The following is a 24,271-nucleotide window of genomic DNA, read 5'->3' as shown; positions in this document are numbered from 1 at the left end:
TTCTCCCCACTGATTGTTTGATTGACCGAACATTGATTGTTCGAGATTGGTTCTTTTGAGGTATTCACCGCCTGCAAACAACGAAGAATAGAAATATTCTGTCTAGTCTTTGCCCGCCGTGATAAGATAGGTAGTGCAGACTTTTGTCCCCGTTGTAATCCGTCATGCCTATCTTCTCCCCACTGATTGGTAGCCTGTTTAGCACGGACCGCTTATTAGAGATGAACCATCCAGCTCCACTGGGGGGCACACCTAATAAGGACATGTTCATTAAGTGTGGACTAGTCGCTATAGCTTATAATAGGTCATGGCATAAAAATATAAGAAAAAGAGTCGAGCGAAATCAGTAGGCTACTGATGAATTATCAACTTCGCTAAAAATAAAATAAGAAACGTTAGAAATAATCCGCAATAAGAAACATAAAAATGGCGAGGGAAGACAAGCTTGACACCAAGGCAGACACGAGGTAGATTAGGCTTCACCGCCCCTCACTGCTCCAAACATGTCTGCCTCATTGCCCACCACGCCCAAATAACGGTAACATGAAATAGATACAAATCAATAAACACCTACCCCCATTCCGGAAGCTCCCGAAGTGCAACAGGTCCGCGGTTACGCCCATCCGGAAGGCGAGGCCTCAGTGCGTGCAGAGCAGGGCCTGGCTGGCCGCCATCGGAAGGGGAGGCTGTAGGGCGGGCGGCCCGAAAATCGTAATGGTCTCCCCTTTTCCCCTCTTCTGCTGCCCTGCAGGCCACGGGGGGGGGATGTCTTGCCTCTGCCTCCGACCCCCCCCCCCTCTCTCTTGCCTGATCCGGCCATCATCAAAGACCGAAGCCAAGGCGAGGTCGGCAGCGCTTCTTTCAGCTATAATGGCTGCGACAACACTTCTTCCTTTTCAATTATGTCTTGGACAACTCTGGAAAGTTGCAGGTAGTCCCGCCACAGCGGCAACCCTTGAGAGTTGCAGGTAGTCCCGCCACAAAAAGGGGGGGGGATGTCTTCCTGCCTCCGACCCCCCCCCCCATCTTCATTGCCTGGCACGGCCATACCAAAGCGCTGGAGCCGAAGAACGGCGCGGGGTCGCTGGAAGGGGGAGGCGGCGCGAACGAGCCTCCCCCACCTCCCTCCAGGTGGAGGCTTCCAGCGACACCCCAACGCTCCTGCTTGAAGAGGGTCCATATCAAAAAATGGGTTTTCTTGCCCGGGACGGGCACACGCCCTGTGCTCCTCAACCTTGAAGATTCTAAAAGAGCCGGGGGGGCCGACCTCTCCACGAGGCGCCCCCCGTCCTCCGATGGAGCCACGAGACGTCGGCGCACTCCTGCCGGCGCCAGCCTCAGTTTGGAAATGACTAAAAATCCTGCAAAGATACAGATTTGTTCAGTTCCGGTGGAACACCAGAATGACCCGGTAGGAAAGATTGTTGCCTCCCTCCCCACTTTTGACTGATGGTTCATATCGCTAGTCTGTTACCCCATTGCGAAAAACTTTTTGAACTGCCAAAAGAAGGTTCTGGTCCAACCACGAGTCAGTAGAGACAATCTGACTGTACTGGGACTTGCCTGACCTCGCCCAAAAAGGCGCCGATACAAAATGAGACTTTCAAACTCCTTGTTGTACCCTGATTGCTCAGCCTTGATGCTCCAAGATATGTATGCAGTTTTTGGACAATGAAAGTAGATAAGATGGATATTGACTATGTGCTTGGAAAAGAAAGCGATATAAGATGGATATTGATTATGTGCTGGGACAGTGAACTGATTTAGGGTGGGTACTAATTATGTTTGGAAGCAATGAATTGGTATAAAATAAGCACTGATTGAGCATTTGGACAATAAATTGATAAACGTTAGGTCTTGAGTAAATAGTTGGACAATGAGATGATATTATTGAAAGCTTGAATTCCTGACACTCATTATACTCGCCCCTTTAGAAAGTTCGATACGATTTTACTGCACTGCTGCACTTTATGAAATGAATGACCACCGACTTCGTTCCTCTTATGCACAGTTCCAGTCTGCTCCGCAGCCGGCCCACTGGGTTGTAGGCCCGTATTTGTACGCCAACATTTTTATTAAAGGTTTTTTGAACACGCAAATATAATCGTAGCGTTTGGATTGATGAGTTTCGAAATGTATGGCTACTGTCACCGATATAAGTAAAATACATGCAGTATGATTAATGTTGAAGGTTAAAAAGGCCCGATACTTAGCAGCTACATTATGTGTCACAGGCAGCCGGAAAAGTGTTTTAGACGCCCTTAAGCGATACCAAAGAAATGCCACTGGACCACCACCCTTGCACATGACCTAAAAGGCCACGATCAAGTGATTCATGTAGATATGCAGACCATCGATGATTATCTATCTAACACTACTGGTCCCTCTGGGCTTAAACGCCGAGATGGTAGAGAATGCACCCCGTGGAGATAGGTCGAGTATGTGGTAGGTAAAAACATTTTCGGACTATTGCGCGCTGATGTGTTTTGAATGCTGCCCCCACCCCCTTCTTTCTCCTCCCTTCTGCAGGTCACGTCGGAACATCGGTTGAAGTATGGAAGAGCGATGGTCGAACGACCGACAGAAGGAGAAAAAGGGGATCTGAGCATAGTACTTATGCTAACGAAGCCTTGAAAGGCGTAGACTTAGATATGACTGTTCCTCCTTAGAACATAGCGACTGGGAGGATGGACTGACATAGAAACTTGACGGGTTAGTACTGTATGACGAAATTTGACTCGAACCAGCACGCCAGATAGTGCAACTATGACGTTTAACTAGATAGGGAAAGGACAAGGAAAAGTCCCGGGGTAAGGGTTACCTAGGCACCACCCGTCTGGGAAAGTAGGAATGTTGTTGATGTTCAAAATGTACCACCTCCTTCTCGCACTTTTATAGATATAGCTAAGCTGTCCGACTGTTCTCCCGATTAATGCCCTCCGTTGCCTCAGCCTGGAGAACCTTTCCGCCAAAGGGAGAAAAGGAAAAATGACTCAAAGATCCCACCGTGAGTAGTAGCCCAACCAGGTTAATTCCTGACCAACTGACCTAGGTGTAAGTATTGGCAACCAAGAACATTCGCAAAGATAGCAAACGAGAGGAAAAGGAGGAAAGGTAAAAAGAGCTCAGCACGTAGATAAATAGGATACTAAAGATGCGCAGCATGCAGAAAGATCTTTTTGGCCAATAACTGTTTTATGTTTTGTCGTGAATCTTTTTTATATGTAATACATGTACTGTCTTCCTTTGACTGAGTTTGTGTGTATGTAATGCATGGATTTATGTCTTCCCTCTGTTTGTGTTTCCGTGTTACCTGACCCCTACCGTTCTGTGTTGTGAACGCACTAAATGACCTATTACCGAACAGGTCTCCCTCTCTATCTCCCTGTCTCTCTCTCTCTCAACCTCTCTACATGTCATACGTGTACAGAATGGCTCGTTTAGGTTGCGGACGACTCTCATTCTCCATGAGAGCTCCCCCTGTTCCCTCTCCCTTTTTGTATGGTAAAATTGTGCCCCGTCGGCACCTGTCTAATAGGGTCCTTTTTTTGAACGCAAAGGTGTTCAGCAAAATTGACAGAAACTACAACAATTGTGACTTGCCATATTACTACCTCTCCTTTCTGCAAAATAATTGAACTTGAATTGGCTAAGAAAGAAAGGACAGGTAAGACGACTGATACCCCCCCAATCTGGCCTTTTATAGGGGGACTATATGTCAATGGCTTCCTATTCTTCAGTTCGTTAGAAATACAATCCCCAATGCCCAGATTGATCCCCAATGTCCAGGTTGTCCCACCCTTATGTACTCAAGCGCGAATGTCCAAAGCGTCCCCGCTTCTCCCATTGACCCATGCCCCATATCGACTACCCCCGAAGTATAACTGATGACCTTGATTAACTGTCTCTCCTCAATGAAAGTCTGTTTACCCCCGCCTTGTTTGAAAGGGTTAACAAGCTCTGAAGGGAAATGTTAGACTGTTAAGGCTCGGGTTAGAAAGACGAGTCTCCCTGGAGGTCCCGAAATGTTGAGTTTGCTGAAATGCGCAGTTGATAGGAGTCTGATTTCTCTCCATATGTGTCATGAATAGACGATGAAAAAACTTGGCATTAACCCAGTAGGAATGCCGACATATACACTGCATGGTAATAGACTTCTGACTGTGACCAATGAACGTATCGCCCAAGTGCGTAGGATTGAGGGAGGAATTCACATGCATAAATGACTTCTCCTGCCAGTTCTCTAAAACTTGTTTTGTACCTATTCAAAGATATACGATCGCCGGAGGAGAAGGGTCGGACGTGACGTACAGCCTGGCTGCAGATCTTGAGACACATGTGACCTCGACCAATGGTGGAGCTGCAGAGCAACAAGATACGGGACGAGACAGCAATCTCAAACGTGGAAAATGAAAAGTTGACGGGCTGCCCTGAAGCCCTCAGTCTGCTAACCCACGTGTGCCTGAAGTCTTCGTCCCCCTTTTGGGGCCCGATTGATGGGCCTGCTTGCTCGTTTTCCTTCGCTCCCTTGGTCCCTTGATGTGTGCAGGAAAAGATTTGACCCCACTCCGCCCTCTCCTCCCTCGAATATTCAACAACACTCCCTTCTCTCCACATGGCTTTTTGGTCACCACGAAAGGAAAAGAAAAATGCAGGTGCCGAGCATAAGGCACCCCTAACAAGGACTAATTAGTAAAACAGGACTGTGGTCTAACAGCAGAGGACTGACCGCACCCTGCAACGCGTAAGGATAGATCCGAGCTGGACCTATAGCTCCACCGCCGGTGCTCAACAGCGCCAACGAAAGGATACGGACTAGAGCCTACCAGTGATGGCTCACTGCTAAAAAGACACTGTGACGAAGATATCATGTATTGGACTGAATTCCTCCCTCAACCACTTGGTATTGTTTTCAAAATGTTTGTCGGTCACCTTTAGAGCTGTACATTGATGAGAAAGTCAGAACGATTTATACTGTGTAGTACGCTGCACCCTAGGCTTATAGTAACCCAACAAATGTAAATTTCTATATCTTGCATTCTGCCAATCACATCGACTGCTCATGGTAATATGCAATCTGCTAGTATTGATAAGTTTTCATCAACCACATGTTTATATGTACACCCATCGATTAGGAAATGAACTTTCTTATGTAAAAAGCGGTGACTGTGGAAATTAGAAAAATTAATGTACATAAGCGGCGTTCATTTGCCTTTTTCCATTCCCCTCCCTGTAGGCACCATGGCCTTTTGCCCGCTCGTTGGAATCCCCGGCTTCCCTCCTGCGCGACCCTGCTCTGAAAAGTAACCCTCCTGCTTGACCCATGCACCCCCCCCATTTTTCTCTCGAAGAGGCATCCTTCGCCTCAGCTGACAAAACCCCCCCAGCTGTATCTGACTGCCCCCGTTCTCTCATGTACGGGTCATAAGACCTCTCTCTCTGTGCGACTCTGTCCTTGTGCGCACCCTGGCTCCCCCCTCCTACCTCACATGGGCAAGTCATAAACCTTCTTCTTCTGCAAGACTCTGTCCTTGGGAGTCACGCTCGCGCCTGACCAAACACCTCCTTTCCTTTTATGAATACCCCTCTGTTGGTAAACTCTCCCTCTGCGCCTGATTGTCCACGCGGCATGAATACCTCTCCTTTGATGGCCCCTTCCACCGAGTCCGATTGTCCACACAGGTCCGAGGCCATCGCCTAAGCCGGGAGATACAGTTTACTGCCCCCTATTGTGTGGATTCGCTCCTCTTCAAAGGGCCCACTATTGATCCTGGCCTCCCCACCCCCTGGGATACGATCAGGCGCACACATCCTAAGAATCAGTGGAACACTCAGCTGCGTGATAGCCCCCTCCTCTTATCAGCAGGTTGAGGACCTCTATTGTGGATGCATGTGGGGGTGGGATTGACACGAGGATTACGGGGATGTCTTTCTCCTTGCTTCACAATGTCATTATTGTAATAAGGAATGTTGGTAATGTATAAAAGGCGATGTCTCAGAGAACTTGTTAGAGCACCTCCCGATGACACCCTGTTTCGTGTCTGAAATGACAGGCTCTCCTCATGAGTAATAAACTCTGTTCTTGTGATTCCTGCTGCCAGCGCCCGTCTCTTCATTTGGTAACTATTCAGAATGGGAACTAAGAGGCGTCTTGCGCTAGCAGCCTGGGCATCGGTTGTAAATTGGGCTGACTTTTCCACAGCCCGAGCTGCCCTCTCACCAAGTTTGAGTGCAGAATCCCTTTCGAGGGCTGCAATACCCGAACCCCTGTGCACAGCATACATTTGCAAGTTCATATACTTGTTGCTGTTTCCCGAACAAGTGCATTGGACTCTGAGTAATCCCAACCTCTGGCCCCATTTCCTACCAAGAACTTTGACATGCTTGTGCTGAGTGCTCTGTGAAATTGGTTGAGGTCCTTTTGCGACTCCTGTGCCTCCATCCTGTGGGTCCACTTGAAGGACAACTTTGCTTTTCTTGGGCTCCCCTGGTTGCTCCAGGCTCTCCCTGACTCACCTGTGTTTGGTGAGACTCCTGGACCTTGCTGGTCCAAACCGTACACATCCTTGACCTTCTATGTGGGTTGCCGTTGCCAAGGCTTGTTGGTGCTTGCACCGGATACCGACCCCTCAGCATTGGACATCCTTCGTGGGACAGCTTGTATCCGCCTCCTGGTTGTCCTCAATGTCTTCTGGTCCCCGTAGCTGCAGAGTTAAGGACTCCGTCAACCAACCTGAAGCACCCCACATCGGCGGGCATTCGTCTACCGAGCCCCTGGTAACTCCCATGTGACCCAGACTATGTCCCCTCTGCTTTCAGGTACTTCTTGACAAGAATCCACCTTTGGATTCCAACTGACACTTTTCTTCCTTCCAGCAGTGGCTCTTCTTTGAAGTCCTCCATTGGATTCAACAGCGGTTACCAACGCCACTTCAGACCTATGCATCCGGCTTCCCTGGAATCAGTAACTTGGGTACCTCAGTATCCATGGGTGGGTTGGCGCTCCAACCTCCTATATTCCATGAGGTTTCTTCGAAGTCCACTGGGAAAAATTGTAAATTGATACTTGTATAGCGCACTACTCACCGCAAGGGTCTCAAGGCGCTTGTACGAATACCGCTGTGGAACCCATCCTGGCTTTCCCTGTGAGGCGTCCACTCCTGGGCACCCCCAAGGTGGAGGCCAGGCATCCTTAGCGTTGTGGGGGCGTTGTGGAGATTAAGCAAGCTATTGCCCAGAGTTGCAGAGTGGGACTCCATGATTGGAATAGGCACCGAGGCGAGAATTATCAGGTCTGTGGAATTTTGAGCCCAAGACCCGCCGAGGCGGGGAATTGAACCCTGGTCCCGGGCTAGACCTCTGCATCAGGGTCTGCTGCTCTAATCATTGAGCCACACTTCTAAGGAAGGGTCCTTAAACTCTAAAACCTCTGTTCTCACACTGCACCTGTCCTCCGTGGGGTCTCTATCTACTCACCTCGGGTGGTTCCTTGGGGTTCCAGCGATTCTACGTCCTCTTGACCCTGTCTTGACTCGAGTCGTGGTTACCACTTTCTTAGTATTTGGTTTGGTCCCCACCCCAGGCCCACTGTGTATTATTGCTATTTACTGTCATTTCTGTGCTTAAGTATTGTGTGCTTTGTGATTATCTCAGTGTAGGAGATACTGTGTCGTACTATATCAATAAATACATATTTTTATAACTACTGCGTGGTTCTCCTTTCATTTAACCTATACTATAAGGTTGCATTCTGGCAAAACAAGCTGCTTAACATTCCTTTTAGACTAAGCTTGAAGGCTGCTCTCTACCGCTACCACTTGGATAGCTTTCTAAGGTTATCTATGACCTCTTAAATAACCATAAGGGTTGTTTGGACTGGTGCAAGGTGCCCACTTTAATTAGTGGACAGCATATTCCAGGCCATCTTCTCACAATGATCTATTGGAGTGCCACTCGGACTATCATCTGGACGTGTATTCCTGTGTACTTATGCTCAGGTGTTATACTGAGGCTAACCTTCGTACATTTTTGAATTGCAATCAACATATGACAGTACATTGTTGCCATTAATCTGCTTATGGGAAATGTTATTTGATGTTCAATCATAAATACAATTAAAAAAAAACAATTCAAGGATGTAACTAATTGAGCTGCTCTCAGTAATTCTTTTAGCAGTGGGTATATCTAGTGATGGCTGCTTTGGTTGTGAGCTGGAGCCACCACCATGCTCTGCTGAAGTTGGTAACCAGAGCACTTGAATTCTTCTGTGCTCTAGATGTCACAGTGTTTCATCGTCAAGTTAAAACACTTTCTTTATGATCCAAATAGAGACGTCCAGTACTGAGAAGGAAATGGAGGAACAGTCTAGGTTTTTATCCAGTACAGTGGTACATTTGTATTCTTCAAAAGACATTATGTATTACTCCAGATGAATGGGTAAGCTGTTGACCCAACAAAAACCTCCATCACTAACACTTTTCACATATGTATTACACCTCGGGTGGCTTGGCTCATTGTATAGTCTTCCTTGATGACATCCTGTGTCACAACCTCAAAGGGTGCAAGCATTTTGATCAGGCAGTCTATTTCTTACTTTTGTAAATCTCCAGCAACTTGGCTTTGGAGCTGCATTTCCTGTCCTTTCTTACACATATTCATTTATAGACTTTCACTGCTTGTGTAAGGTGGCATTTTAACAGGTTGAAACACCTCAATGAGGGCATTTATGCAAATATCGCTATTCCATTGAGAAGCCCTCAAGATCTTCCGGTCTAAAACGTGTGCTCACCCTATGAGCTGCAACTTGTATGTTCTGGACTACATCCTTTTTGAGGAAAGTATGCAGAACCAGGTTGATGCACTGGTCTAATTACAGCATTTGGAAAAATCTGCTTTCTGCCATTTATTTGATAGTGCCAATGCAGTGACAACAAAGTCCATCCTGATGACCCCCGAGTTCAAGCCATTTGTAGACTTTGACTTATTTCAAGATGTTGACAACTATGTGTCACAATGGATATCCAGTTTTTAGCTTCACTACTACTCTCCATATTTGTAGTGTGACTGCACAGGATTCTCCTTCAGTTCTTCAGCTCACAATCCTAGCACTTGACTGTGGTTGTTGCACAGTTACAGTTGAAAAACAAGTACATTTTTACATTTTAGATTAAAGAGTCTCCGCAGATTCTATAAACTTTTCTCATTCCACCAAGAAGGCAAACGGCGAAATGCGTCGATTGTCCCTGTTTTGGTGAATGCACTGTCAGTGAGAAATTAAATAAAAATTAAATATCCCATTCCTGTGGTGCAGGCTGATTTCTACCGTGGAGGGAGGATATTGTGTGGTAGAATCGTTGCATATTCTTTACATATTAAAATATGAAGAATTACAACTGCTTTCCTTTCAATACAAAACAAAACAACCACTTTACTTCAAATACAAAGCAAGATATCTAAAACGAAGATTTAGCTACTAACAACATGTATACTCAAACTATGGAAGATGTAAGACAACTAACAATATAATATAATTTACTTCAATTAGATAAAACCATTAGACATCTTTTTCCTTTAAAAAAAGCAAGACCAAGGCGTGGAGGACAAAGAGAAGAAATAACTGCTGCTCTCAAGCCTCTCCCTTCATCACCACCAATAAAACGTGCAGTGTGGTAAAAATGTTTCCCCCATATGACCCTAAGCTTATTGGCAGACCTTCACATCACCAGCACAGAACCAGTGAGAATGAGATAAATCAATTAAAATTGAAATTGATGAATATGGGTGATGCCACAAGAGCCTCATAATCTGCCAGCAACATGGGAACAGGCAAAAACTGATTAATAAGAAACGTCACTCACACACGCACCCTTACGCAATTCCGCTGGTTACAGGTTTTCAGACGTTGCCAGTCAGTCAAGTCAAATAACTTTATTCCAACTATACAGCCATAAAAGCACAGTAAAAATACATCATAGCATAAACGCAATTAATTCTTGAAACAACAAAAGGTACAAGAAATAATTGTACAAAAGGACGTTTAGTGTTAATATCTCAAGCTTTGACCCCAAAGCCTGACCCCCTAATACTAGGAACCACATGAATCAAGAAATACCCACAATTAAAAAGATATGAACAATACAAATATATTTTAAAAAATAATTTAAAGATAAAAGATTACAATTTGGATGACCATAAAAATATTTCAAGGCGGATCTCTAGATGTAGATAAGTTCAGATATAATACCATGACATTACTAATTGGAAAGCACAGTCAGGCACTGCCCATCTCTTAGTCCTTTAAAATACCTCTGCGTGTACACCAGATCGCAAATAAGAATTTCCAGGGAGCAACTAAAAATAGTGGATGAGTCTCGTATTTTAGTAGCCTGAAAACCTCGCTAAAGTTCCTGAGGCCCAGATTTTAACAAAGTTGGAGGACCCACTTGGATCTAGACCCTTTATAAGCAAGACAGAATAACATGACATGGAGTTCTGTTTCTTCAGAAGAAGAGTATCCATTTATTTGTCAAGGCGCAGAGCGGAAGCGTCCGGTGCCTGAATTGTAAACCAGGGCCAATGGCAATTTGTATTGTTGCTTGGCATCCAGGAACCTGGATGTCAAGCTACATGAATTCATAGTCTGCGACAATAGAGCGAATTTGTGTTCTTTAAAAGCTAGCGATAGAGACTTTTTGGGGATAGAGGGGCAGGTCTCTTCTGGCATTAACCACATGTTTTCCCTCCCCAATGAAAGACATGTGTGTCTAATGTATGACAACCACGATAGATTTCCTGCTCCAAATAAGGACATAGCAGTACAAAAGGGGGTGGTTCAGATGCTCCGCTACTTACCACCCCCTTTTGTACCGCTTTCTTCGCCATAAGTTGGCAGGGTATACTCAGACGTGAGCCCTTGCTCACTTTGCCACTGGATTCAAGCAAGCCTGGCTGAAGACTGCTGTAATGCCAGAAACCGGTCCTAGGAAGATTGTTTCCAGTCCAGGGAAGGCATGGCTTGGCAGTTCGAGCCGGACTGTTCCCATGAGGCACAGGGTCAGACTGATTTGCATATGGCCATGTTTGAACTGGGGTGGCAGAGTGGGCTAAAGAACAGTGATGGATTAAACCCAGATCTGTTGACTGGGTGTGAGTGTTTGATTGGTTCAGATGCTCCGTCCATCACCACCCCCTTTTGTACCGCTTTGTTCGCCATAAGTTGGCAGGGTATGCTCAGACGTGAGTCACTTGCTCACTTTGCCACTGGATTCAAGCAAGCCTGGCTGAAGACGGCTGTAATGCCAGAAACCGGTCCTAGGAAGCTTGTTTCCGGTCCAGGGAAGGCAAGGATTGGCAATTCGGGCTGGACTGTTCCCATGAGGCACAGGGTCAGACTAATTTGCATATGGCCATGTCTGAACTGGGGTGGCAGAGTGGGCTAAAGAACGGTGATGGATTAAACCCAGATCTGTTGATTGGGTGTGAGTGTTTGATTGGTTCAGATGCTCCGTCCATCACCACCCCCTTTTGTACCGCTTTGTTCGCCATAAGTTGGCAGGGTATGCTCAGACGTGAGTCACTTGCTCACTTTGCCACTGGATTCAAGCAAGCCTGGCTGAAGACGGCTGTAATGCCAGAAACCGGTCCTAGAAAGCTTGTTTCATGTCCAGGGAAGGCATGGCTTGGCAGTTCGGACTGGACTGTTCCCATGAGGCACAGTGTCAGACTGATTTGCATATGGCCATGTCTGAACTGGGGTGGCAGAGTGGGCTAAAGAACGGTGATGGATTAAACCCAGACCTGTTGACTGGGTGTGAGTGTTTCATTGGTTCAGATGCTCCGTCCATCACCACCCCCTTTTTTACCGCTTTGTTCGGCATAAGTTGGCAGGGTATGCTCAGACGTGAGTCCCTTGCTCACTTTGCCACTGGATTCAAGCAAGCCTGGCTGAAGACGGCTGTAATGCCAGAAACTGGTCCTAGGAAGCTTGTTTTCGGTCCAGGGAAGGCATGGCTTGGCAGTTTGGGCTGGACTGTTCCCATGAGGCACAGGGTCAGACTGATTTGCATATGGCCATGTCTGAACTGGGGTGGCAGAGTGGGCTAAAGAACGGTGATGGATTAAACCCAGATCTGTTGATTGGGTGTGAGTGTTTGATTGGTTCAGATGCTCCGTCCATCACCTCCCCCTTTTGTACCGCTTTGTTCGCCATAAGTTGGCAGGGTATGCTCAGACGTGAGCCACTTGCTCACTTTGCCACTGGATTCAAGCAAGCCTGGCTGAAGACGGCTGTAATGCCAGAAACCGGTCCTAGAAAGCTTGTTTCATGTCCAGGGAAGGCATGGCTTGGCAGTTCGGACTGGACTGTTCCCATGAGGCACAGTGTCAGACTGATTTGCATATGGCCATGTCTGAACTGGGGTGGCAGAGTGGGCTAAAGAACGGTGATGGATTAAACCCAGACCTGTTGACTGGGTGTGAGTGTTTGATTGGTTCAGATGCTTCGTCCATCACCACCCCCTTTTTTACCGCTTTGTTCGCCATAAGTTGGCAGGGTATGCTCAGACGTGAGTCCCTTGCTCACTTTGCCACTGGATTCAAGCAAGCCTGACTGAAGACGGCTGTAATGCCAGAAACTGGTCCTAGGAAGCTTGTTTTCGATCCAGGGAAGGCATGCTTGGCAGTTTGGGCTGGACTGTTCCCATGAGGCACAGGGTCAGACTGATTTGCATATGGCCATGTCTGAACTGGGGTGGCAGAGTGGGCTAAAGAACGGCGATGGATTAAACCCAGACCTGTTGACTGGGTGTGAGTGTTTGGTTCTGATGCTCCGCCCATCACCACCCCCTTTTATACCCAATAAGAACATAACATCCCTCAATTCCCCCCTACAAATAGCTAGCTCAGGCGTGCTCCAGAGGCGACGCCAGAATAAAAGAGAACAATAGGCAATTAGATCAGTAATGGGGCCAATACCCAAATCCATCCTAAGTGGGATTAAAGGGGTGCTTTTTGGGAGACCCAACAACTGCCTAATAAAGGTATTCTCTGTAAAAGATAAAATGTTGGATGGACAGTGTCCCCACAGTACAGCTCTTTAGAACGAAGCCCCTCTTGCTTGTGTTTTATAAATTTCTGCTTGGGAGCCTACAACTTTTTGGGTACAACTTTTGTGGACTTTCAAGATGCCTCCTATTGACTGCGTTAATTTTAGGTTGGCTTTCTTTATTTGTGTCCCCCAGTCCATATTGTCATTAAGGGTAATACCCAAATAATCAAATGTGGACACTCTCTCTAGGGGCCTTCCGTCCATTTGTGGGTGCGGGCAATTAGTAGTGTTGGCATGAAAGACCATATATTTGGTTTTCTGAATATTGATCTCCAAATTCCTCTTCTTGCAGAAAGCACTGAACTCTTCCAGTAACCGCTGCATACCCATTGGGGTTTTGGATAGGAGCAGCGAGTAATCTGCGAACATTAATGCTGGTATTCTGCTGTTCGCTAACCTGGGAGAATCTATGTCCTTTACTGACAGGAGCGTTTCGATTAGACCATTTAGGAAAAGGGAAAAGAGGGTTGGTGCTAAAACACATCCCTGCCTCACCCCCCTTCTACACACGGAAGGGAGCTGTCAGTTTGCCCTTCTTACCAAGTCTTAACCTCGCATAGGTGTCTTCATGTAGGCGCTTCAGCAGCTGGCATAGATAAACAGGGGCTCCCATATCGTAGAGTAGACCCCAGAGCTGATTGCGCTGCATCATGTCAAATGCAGACTATAGATCCATAAAGGTTAGATATAGGCTTCCACCCTCCAGTGTTACAGTTTTTCAATGGATCAGTTGCAATCTAAAAATCTGATCGATGGTCGAGATTTTGGACATAAATAATGCTTGTAGGGGAGTTAAAACATTCATTTCGTCCATCCATGATTGCAATCAACCCAGGAGAACACGGGCAAATATCTTCTGAGTGACATCGATGAGGCTTATTGGCCAATATTTTGCCAGGTTGTGGGGTGAGCCCTTTTTAAAAATAGGAATTATTTCCGCACCAGCTCAAGTCGGGGGAAGAGCCATGCCTTGAAAGATGGTATTGAATAAAATCTGCAGATAGGGTGCCCACACTACTTGTTCATTTCTAAAAAGGTCACCAGGTATTCTATCCAATCCTGGTGCCTTATTGGGTAGGAGTTTGCCCAGCGCCAGGGTGACTTCCGCCAGTGTACAGGGTGGTGGGCCCTCGTTTGGGGGTACTTAGGGGCAGATTTATGTTAACTGGCGCAACCCGAGGGATGCGCCAGTTAACGTGCGCCACAGCTACGCCATCCATGGTGCGCCGCATTTATAATGTGGCGCACCATGGTGCAAAAACGGCACAGATGCGTGACGCATCTGTGCCGGAAATGTGGCGCATTGCTGGAGTTGCGTCGCAAGCGCGACACAGCTCCAGCAAGGCTCGGGGGTGCCCCATCTACACAATGCTGCATCAAGACATGCGCCTGCTTCAAGCAGGCGCAGGGTTTTGACGCAGCATTGGCCAGAAAGTGACTGAGTGAAATCTCATAGATTTCACTCAGCCACTTTCAGGAGGCGTTACTGCACAGGAACACCCCCCCTGTGCAGGAACGCCTCCTTATGGCGCAGGGCTTTACAACGTGACGCATCTCCTAGATGCGTCACGTTGTAAATAGGGCGCATTGTTTGTGCCGCAGTTGCGTCATATAAAGTGACGCAATTGCGGCGCAAGGGCATCATAAATCTGCCCCTAAGTCTACATCAATGGCCCGATATGCTACATCTTCAACTAGAGGCCTTGAATATAAAACTTTAAAATGGGATCTCCAAGCTTCTTCCCCCAGATTGGGTTCAATAGCAGAGCTGCCTTCAGAAGTACCAGTCTTACTAGGTTCCAAAAGCCTCTCATGTCTCTGGTATCTAGAGCTTTCTTTATTGCTTCCCATTTTTGAATTTCCCAAGCTGCTTTAGCTTCAGTTAGAGTATTTTTTATATTGTAACCTGCTTGCTTTGATACATGTGGTATCCTTCTTCTTAATCCTGAGTATCAAAGCACGTTTAGCTTCTCTACACGCTTTACTATACTTACTATACCAGGGATGTTTAGGTTTGGTGTCGGGGTGTTTGTTATTTCCACTATTATAGAAAAATTCCGCTAACTTTTCAACCATGTCCTGATGGTTTTTACAACAACAAGGATTCATGACCCTGGTTAATATCCAGCATTCCAAAGGCGTTCTCTAAAAAAGGAATTATTTGTGTGCACAGGAACGCTAATTTTTCAGTAGATGCTACAAGGGTTCCCAGGCGTACTCTTCTGCCTCCTTATATAACAGTTAAATTTGGGGCAGATTGAGTTAGCAAGCCCCGTCCAGTACTCGATTGGGGGTCAGCTACCTCTAAGACCAAGGGGTTGTGGTCCCTTTCACATCAAGACTGGACCATAAAGTCCTTGATTCTAGACCAAATCTTAACATCTACCAGGATGTAATCAATGGTAGAGGCCCAATTTACTAAAAGTGACTTTTCCTGGGCTGTCGGCAGAGAATCGACCATTACACGCCCTAAGAGAATGTGTAGGAGTGAGAGAATTCATTTGTAGGACAAGGGGGTCCAGCCCCGTGTTGGGTAAATATTAGGTTCTGGGATGGCCCAAACAGAGTCCTCCTCACTGGTAATGGCACTAATTGCGCCATTAAGGAGTTCAAAATGACAATTAAAATCCCCTCCGATTATTGTGTGTACATACTCGGGTAAAGTAGATAGAAAGGAGGCCATGCAATCTCTGAAAGGTTTGCCCCGCCTTCACTGTACGTGAATAAATATTAATAATTGCCAACTTAAATGTGTCAGAATAAGAAAGGAGGATACACAAGATGTCCAAGGAATCAGTGCCCATCAACTTGATGGTATACCCCAAATGTACAGCAACCCAGATGCAAAGGCCCCCTGAAGGTCTACCCCTAGGCCCCTGGATAGCTGGGATCGAGTATGCAACATAACCTACCCTATACAGTGGTATGATAGACCATGATTCCTGAATGAGGCATAGGTCATGTGTATCAATGTATTCTCCCCAATCGGGGAGATCCATTTTAGAAATGAGACCTGCTATATTCCAGGATACCATCTTAATGTTCTTTGGGTGTATTGCAGTATCGATCAGTGTATGCAAGGGTCACTCCTCCTGGTTTAAATCTTGTCTGAGACTCCCCTCCCCACCCTGTGTAGTGTCAGGCGACTCCCCTGGTGTACTAATAGAGACACCAGAACTACCAAGTGCCACAATAGTCTCGCATATTTCCCTAGAATGGTGACTCACAGGCTCCAATCTACCACAGTTTTGGTACTCTAATGGCTGAGTGGGTATACCTTCTGTTTGTTTGACTGTATAATCCAGTCAATTGACAAGGTCTAGGGAGCTGTATCTATTTCTCACTGGAATATTAGAAAACAAGAGACATTCCAACCCCGACCCATGTTTAGCATATTACCAGTCTGTCCTCTCGACTCCCACTTTTTGTATACACTTCCCATCTTTTCTAGTAGGGAATTGGGTGGGTAGAAATAGCCTAAGGGGAGTGTCTGGATTCCACTATCCTCCCTGTTTGATCCCCATTTAAGAATGTGCTCGACCGTCCTGGTGTCCCTAAAATTAATCAAAACATATTCTCCGGGAATGTCTTTTTGCTTCTGTCCCAACCAACTAACCCTCCGTGCAAATAGTATTTCACTCTGGATTCAGGGGGGAACAGGTCTATGTTTATTTAGCCAAAAAATAATTTTGTTTTTCAACTCAGGATAAAGCTCCCCTCTACCTGATTACAACTCTGGTATTCCAGCTAAAATAACAACATAGGGGGTAGAGGCTGGAGGTAGGTCATTACAGGGCGGGGAAGGGTTTGTTACCCTTGGGTTAGGTTGTCGAGTGTTCCCATTATCTCCTTTGCGGTTCCTAAATGTAGTTTGATCCACTAAAGGGCCTGCAGTAATTAGCGTGTTCCTCAAGCCGTGGTCGGTGTCCCTTGCTTGTGTTGCCCCCTGCTGAGAGACTACTGGGTCTACAACATGATGACTAGTCGAAGTAGGCCCTGTTGGCGGGTTTAGTACAGATGGTACGGTAGTAGCAGGTAGGGCCACTTGTATGCGTTGGTGATCAGGGGCTTGATCCAACAATTTGTTAGTTTTGATATTAATCAGGGCAGTGTTTAATTTGTTCCCCCATGTATCCACCAATGAAGTCAACTTCACTAGGTGGCTAGTTACAGCTTCTAGCTCAGATTTTAGAAACCTTTCAAAGTGGGATTTGAGCTCCTTAACCAGATTAAAGGCACATAGGGGAGCCTCCTTTTGCTCTATACTATTAATTCCTGATGCATGACCCTCTGGCTGTTGTTTCAAAGCTGCTCTCAGCTTTTTGTTTCCACTGGCCACCTTTCCTATTTGCCCCCGTATCATTCTTACTTAAGTTTTCTGGGGTTATTTTATCTAGTGCAGGCATTAAGTCAGGGCTTATTGAAAGATAAATTGTTTGAAAAGAATCAGTGACCCCTTTTTCCAGGGTTGGGGTAATTCTTGGGATCGTTGGTGTTAGTGAGAGGCACCTCTCAGTGTGTTCGATCTCACCAGAAACAGCCCCAATTACCTGCTGTAACATTTTATCAATGGCTGTAGGTTTCGCAATGGGGGAGCGCACAGAGGCCTTCTGTCTAGTATTTGGCCTTGTAAATGGAGGTATACTTTCCCCATGGTAAATAAAGTGAGTAGTTCAATTAGGTGGAGGTGACGGTCTCCCTGAGATACTACAGAGTAAGTCCTGGATTTTTGCTGATTACACCCCCAAAAGCGCACCCACGTTCAACAAATGTTGCCAAGTAACCAAAGATTCAACTTAGTAACTCACATAGCACTAGTCTTAAGGGGGGTGGCCCAGCCAAGCCTCAGACAGTCTTGGACGGGCTCAGATGGGCCCGTCCTTGCCTCGGGCTTCGCACAGGCGCGCCCCTGCGCCTCCTGCGCTGCGGTAGCCCTTCTCCGCTTATCAAGCGCCTCCTGGTGCTGTGGTTGGTGGGTGCCGCAGGTGGGATGCCGGGACTTGTAGTTTTTAGACCCGCGCCGGTGGCAGTAATGCACGGAGCAGCGAGGAAGCGAAGGTGAGCGTTGCGGTCCCCTTGGACCGGTAGTGTGAAGGAAATGACAGTAGCCAAGAGTTAGCAGGCCCCAAACAGCGAGAGCCCTTCTCCGCTTATCAAGAACCTCCTGGAACACTTCCTGATGGCGTGGTTGGTGGGCGCCGCAGGAGGGATGCTGGGACATTTAGACCAAGCGGTGGCAGTAGTGCAGTGGGAGCAGCGAGGAAGCGAAGGTGAGCGTTGCGGTCCCCTCGGACCGGTAGTGTGAAGGAGATGACAGTAGCCAAGAGTTAGCAGGCCCCAAACAGCGAGAGCCCTTCTCCGCTTATCAAGAACCTCCTGGAACACTTCCTGATGGCGTGGTTGGTGGGCGCCGCAGGAGGGATGCTGGGACATTTAGACCAAGCGGTGGCAGTAGTGCAGTGGGAGCAGCGAGGAAGCGAAGGTGAGCGTTGCGGTCCCCTCGGATCGGTAGTGTGAAGGAGATGACAGTGGACAAGACGTTGCACGAACGGGACATTGGCCAACTATTTCACACATACAAACAAACATACACCAATTTGAAAAAACAGTGTGCAAGCACATGGAAAGCTATAGGAAGGCAGAAACGAAACGTAATGGCTGCCTCCTGGTCCAGGAGCCCCTCCAATCGCCAAGAAGCACATGGAGACAAAAAACATCGCAAATTTGGCATGCGTCAAGGCCAACCCATGCCTTTAAAGCATCTGTTGCAAAGTAACAGTAAATATCTATTCAACTTAACCAATACATTCGGAGAGAAAACGAGGAAGAGATAAATATCCCCAAACTCAAACACAACAAAATGCCCATTACCTTTAAACTTTTGTTCTTACACCCCACGTGCTCCTGGCCTCCATCCCGTAGTCCAGGTTGTCCAGCAACAAACAACATTAAATACATCCAAAAAGAGCTAAATACATTGGTGGTGACTGCCCTCCCTCAAATATCATAGAAAACTAAAGGGGATAGGTCTATAGAAACGTGGTTGAGGCTAGACCCTTTTTAAATGTACAACACACAGTTCGCCCAAACCTCAATTATTTTAAACCAATCTTTTCAGGGTTAGAAGCATATTTATTATGTCTACCCTCTGCATATTTATTTAGTGCCAATGACTTTGTAATTTTTCAAATTTTTCACATAAATTAGCAGAAATGAAAATAAACTGTACAATCAGATATTTACACTACTATACATAATTTTTACACACATAGAAACAAACAATGTCAAAAGAATATATATAATGACGTATCTGCATCAAACATCCTACAAACAATTAATACATCACAAACAGCAATATCACAAACATATAAATCAATGAATGAAAGAGATCAAATAGTGGGGGAATATAACCAAATGAATGGCTCAAGAAATGATAATATCTGGACCAGCCGGTCCTAGTATCTTGAAAATAGTAATTTATTCCGCCCAAAAACTGCTACGCGTTTCGAGACCAGGCCCAAGGTCACTGGTCTCTCATCAGGGCTGTTAATCTTTGTATCTGAAAGATGCAAAAAGAGAATATTTTACTATTGAATTCAGTGAAAGCCTCTAGGCTTCAGTTGTGGGCTACACCGGGTGAATAGCTACATACCAGACTCGTTTAGAAGGGAAAAGGAGGGTTAAACTTCGTAGTGTCCAAATCCAGGGACCTGGGGAGTCATTCAGTATTCGCGGCCGGGCTGCCAAATCTAAAAAGTTGTTAGATTATAGATTAGTGGACCAGGCTCATAGTTGGCGTGCCTCACTAGTGTATAAAAACGGCATAATAAACCTACCTCGCTCCCTTTTGTTTGCCGTCGACCGGCGAGGTTACTCATGAAATGTAACCATAGATTTTATTCCTAAAAAAGCATTAGAAATGCATTTTAGAGGGGAGCCTACCTTAGCGCTGTATTCGTTTTTCATGAAATGCTTTATTAATCCGCATCCACGATCCTATATAATGGAGCAAAAAACGTTAGGTAGTGCATTTACACTGGGGCTACCGATTTTCTACAAAACGAAACATAAGTAGGTATATTTTTGTATGAGAAAATGTAACCTAAAAAATGATTATGAAATCCAGAAAGTTGGCTATGTGCATCCTTGTGGTCATAATCCTGCCAAGCAGATTTCTGAATGTATTTTGTGAATGTGGGCTACTGTGTGTCAAAGTGGACACATATCTTGTTCAACAATGGCTTCCAACTGAGCTTTTCTTGATCACTCAGTGGGACAGAGAGATATTTTAACACAGGAAATCATGGTGGTTCATCCTCAAAGGGCCCGCCTGTGCCTTTCATAAACCCCAGTTTGTAAATTGGTCTGGTCAGGATAACAACTCAAACATGTCTAAACAACCCATCTGCCACTTGAGCACACAGGATGGAAGTGAAGATTTTTCAACACAACAACACCAAATATTGAATCATAAGTAGATTAAGAGGGACTTAACCTTGAGAGAGTCTGGGGAGAATATCTTGCCTGATATACAAGGAGGAGGTGTGGTCCTTTCAAGGGCTTGGAAATATTATGGGAAATGTGCTTCTCATTTTACAGATAAAGTTCAACCCTACAAGCCCTACTTAACAAGATTGAAAACCTCAAGTGGTTGGAGAGGTGCAGACAACAAAAGGAACAAACATTGGGTGCTCTGGCCTCAAATATTTTGATGCCAGGGACAGATATATTATAATAACCAAGAACAGTGCTTATGCATGGTGGTGGGACATAGGCATTTGCTGGAAGGAACTAAATACTATGTAGCTTTGTCATATAGGACCTTGCACAGGACAGAGCCTAAAAGGTCTGTAATTGAATATGAGGCACTGGTGTGCTCATGAGGCATCAGCTGGTATTCTAGGTATGTTTCAAGAACCAAGGCAATCGCTTGTTTGCAATGACCACAAACCACAGCTAGGTTTAATAACAAGCCATTGTCAGTTCGATTTTGTGCTTCAGGCTTGTGATATGATTGCACATTTTCAGTTGCGGGTACCGCTGCTCAAGGAAGAATTTGTAGAATGAAATGAGTTTGGTAAATATGCAGTGCTCAGTGTTTGTCATGAGGTAGATGATACACTAACGAGGGAAGAGTAGGAGAAGCAGAGGAGCGTCGCCCCACTGCCCGCAGAGGCAAGCGAAAAATAAAATGATCTAAGTGCAGACCATTTTATTTTTCATCTTGCGTATGTCTTGGGGGCGGGGCCACAGCACTGCATCAGGGTGAGGAAGAGTAGTGGGCCCTACTGTCATTGCACATGACGGTTTGGCCAGCCGTTTGAGGCCAACCAAACCGTCATGCGCACAGTCATCTCTCCAACCAAGCTGTATTGCTGGGTGGAGAGAACAGCAGGCAAGGTCCCAAGTCCCGATGGAGCGCGAAACCAGCGAGCTCTGCCCAATCCTGACGCTGCCCTCATGGTGAGAACAGTGTCGGGATTGACAGCAGGGGAAGCTGGGAGCTTCAGCCTGTGACACAGGAGAAGCCCGGGCAGCAGCGAGCAGAAGAACAGCAGGTACTCTTTAAAAAAAACCCAGCCCATTTGCGCTGGCCCCTCCCCTTTGCTGCTCCCTCCGCCCAGCTATACCCCACCCTACCCTACCCCACCCCACCCCACCACATTTCCCTTACATCAGCCGCTATTGAGGAGGAGATTGTGACTGAGTAGGTGTTTTTGAGCAAGTCTGAGAGATAAATTGGCACAGGGGATTTACTATCTTACTGGAAAGTTGAAGAGAAATGTGTGTGATGAAGGATAGGTCAATCCTCAAAATACATTAGTTCTTGAAGTTATTTAGGTTGAGGAACAAGATTGTGATATTGGTTCTTGAAGGTCACATTGGCATGAGTGCCGTGAAATGCAAAAACAGGGAAGATTTCTGGTTGGCACCAGATGGTTGTGAAGCACTTTGTATGTGATTTTGTAAGTGTCAGATTGAAGTAAGACCATCTGATGGGATTCTTGTGCCAAGTTATCCTAAATGTCATTTAAGACACTAAATGATATTGTTAGACCCGCATTGTTAGATCTAGGGTACAGAAATCTGAACGAAATTGCATGTGAGCGATCAGCTACACCCCCTTTACCATGTGAAAAGAGTGTGTGAAATGCAAAAGCATAGAGGATTTCTGGTTGGCACCAGACGTTTGTGAAGCATTTTGTATGTGATTTTGTAAGTGTCAGATTGAAGTAAGACCATCTGATGGGATTCTTGTGCCAAGTTATCCTAAATGTCATTTAAGACACCAATTTATATTGTTAGACCCCGCATTGTTACATCTAGGGTAAAGAGATGTGAATGAAATTGCATGTGAGCGATCAGCTACAACTCCTTTACCATGTGGAAAGAATGTGTGAAAGTGCTAGAGTAGCAAACCTTCCCCAAGAAATGGACTTTGGAGACATGGGATTATCACAGAATATGAAGAAATGTTAGTGGAAATCTGTTTTTCTATTCTTTATTTATATATAATCAGGTCTAATAAATGTTGATGTTATTCTCTCACATTCAAGGGTTGGTAACATATGTACAGCAATATTCAGATGATGAAAGTCTTCGCATGTTGAAAAATATGAATGACATTACCCATGCCTACCAGTGCCAGTCAAGTCTGCACACTTAAAATAGTGCCTTATGAACAGCTCTGAATCTCATTGGCTTGGGAAAGCTGTTACAACCTGGACTTTGTAGCCCAGGTAGCATCAGAGCCTTGTGGTCATCGTAAAAAGGATTGTGGAAAAAAAGACAAGAGGATCTTGAGGAATTAGAGTTTCGTCCCTTCTCTTTCAGCGGATATGGTGTCGTTTGAAGAGCGGCATGCGCCCAATATTCTTATTGGATAATGATAACATAGCATTCTGAGAAATTTTGCAATTCTTCGGCATTCATCTTTTGATCAATATCAACTGTTGCAACCCCTCATGTTGTATTGTGCATTGATGAACTCTGATCTGACTGATTGAAATTTGAAAACCCACCTAACTTCCTCTTCAACTGTTTCCATTAAAAGTGTCACCAAGGTTTAGCAAGCTCCACATTGTGCAGCTCTGCGTGAGAATCAACAGGCGCTGCGTGAGAATCAACAGGCTCTGCGTGAGAATCAACAGGCGCTGCGTGAGAATCAACAGGTTGCTGCATGAGAATCAATAGCCTTACATAAGCTTACAGGGTGGACAATTGGTCACTACAGGAGGTTCCTTGCTTGGGAGAGCTGGCTAACCTTTTCATTAGCCCAAATGGCTCACTGGAGAAGTTACCATGATTGTCTTCAGAGCTTAACTATGTACCCCTGATAAGCAGTTTTTTGATTTGTTTGATTTGTCTTTCTTTTTGAATTCTTTATACAAGTGTTAATTATTCCTTTTTCATGGGTTGCCAAGCCAAGCATTGCACGATAGCTAAGTGCTGTGAAGGAGATACCGGAGAACTGACTGTGCTTATCAAGACCCCTAAAATGACAATTTCTGGCACAGAGGAGCAGGAGAGCCTAAAGACAGCAGAAGGGAGAAAGCGCAAATTAAAACGTATCATAAGGAGGCAGAAATTCTGATAGAGGTCAGAAAATTCCAGGGCCACATGTTTGTGTCCTCAAAGGACCCCTCTGCAAAGAAACTGACACTGAAAGAATGGGTAAAGTGAACGCAGCGGGAGCCACTTGCAGGACAGTGGACGAGACGAAAAATTGGTGGTGTTGATTCTGGGTGAATGAATCAACTCACTATCTCAGGGGACCAAGTGACTGCACTGATTGTCCTTGAGTAGGTATGTGGACTGGAAGGACAACATACCAAAGACATAGAAGATCTGATAACATCAGGTAAGCAATATATGCCGTCACAGCTTGTAGTTTGTTTGCTTTCCAGGTAAGTACACAAAGCAGACGTCATGTCCATGTGCAACTGCTTATTCCCACAAAAGCAGGACAGATGTCCCCAAACCTAGGTTTCACCTCTAAACACAGTTATCCTGTGTCACAATGAAAAGATGTTGTAGGAGAGACGCTACAGTTTTAATTAAATTCGAGGGACTATTGTGGTAGGATTTACCGATATTAGCCTGACGTTCTCAATACATACAATAGATTCTAACGAATTAATTGTCTGGGATGATTTCGAAATGAAT

The sequence above is a fragment of the Lissotriton vulgaris genome, chromosome 6 (assembly GCF_964263255.1).
Source record: "Lissotriton vulgaris chromosome 6, aLisVul1.2, whole genome shotgun sequence".
NCBI lineage: Eukaryota > Metazoa > Chordata > Amphibia > Caudata > Salamandridae > Lissotriton > Lissotriton vulgaris.
Note: the sequence above shows the minus strand (reverse complement) of the source record.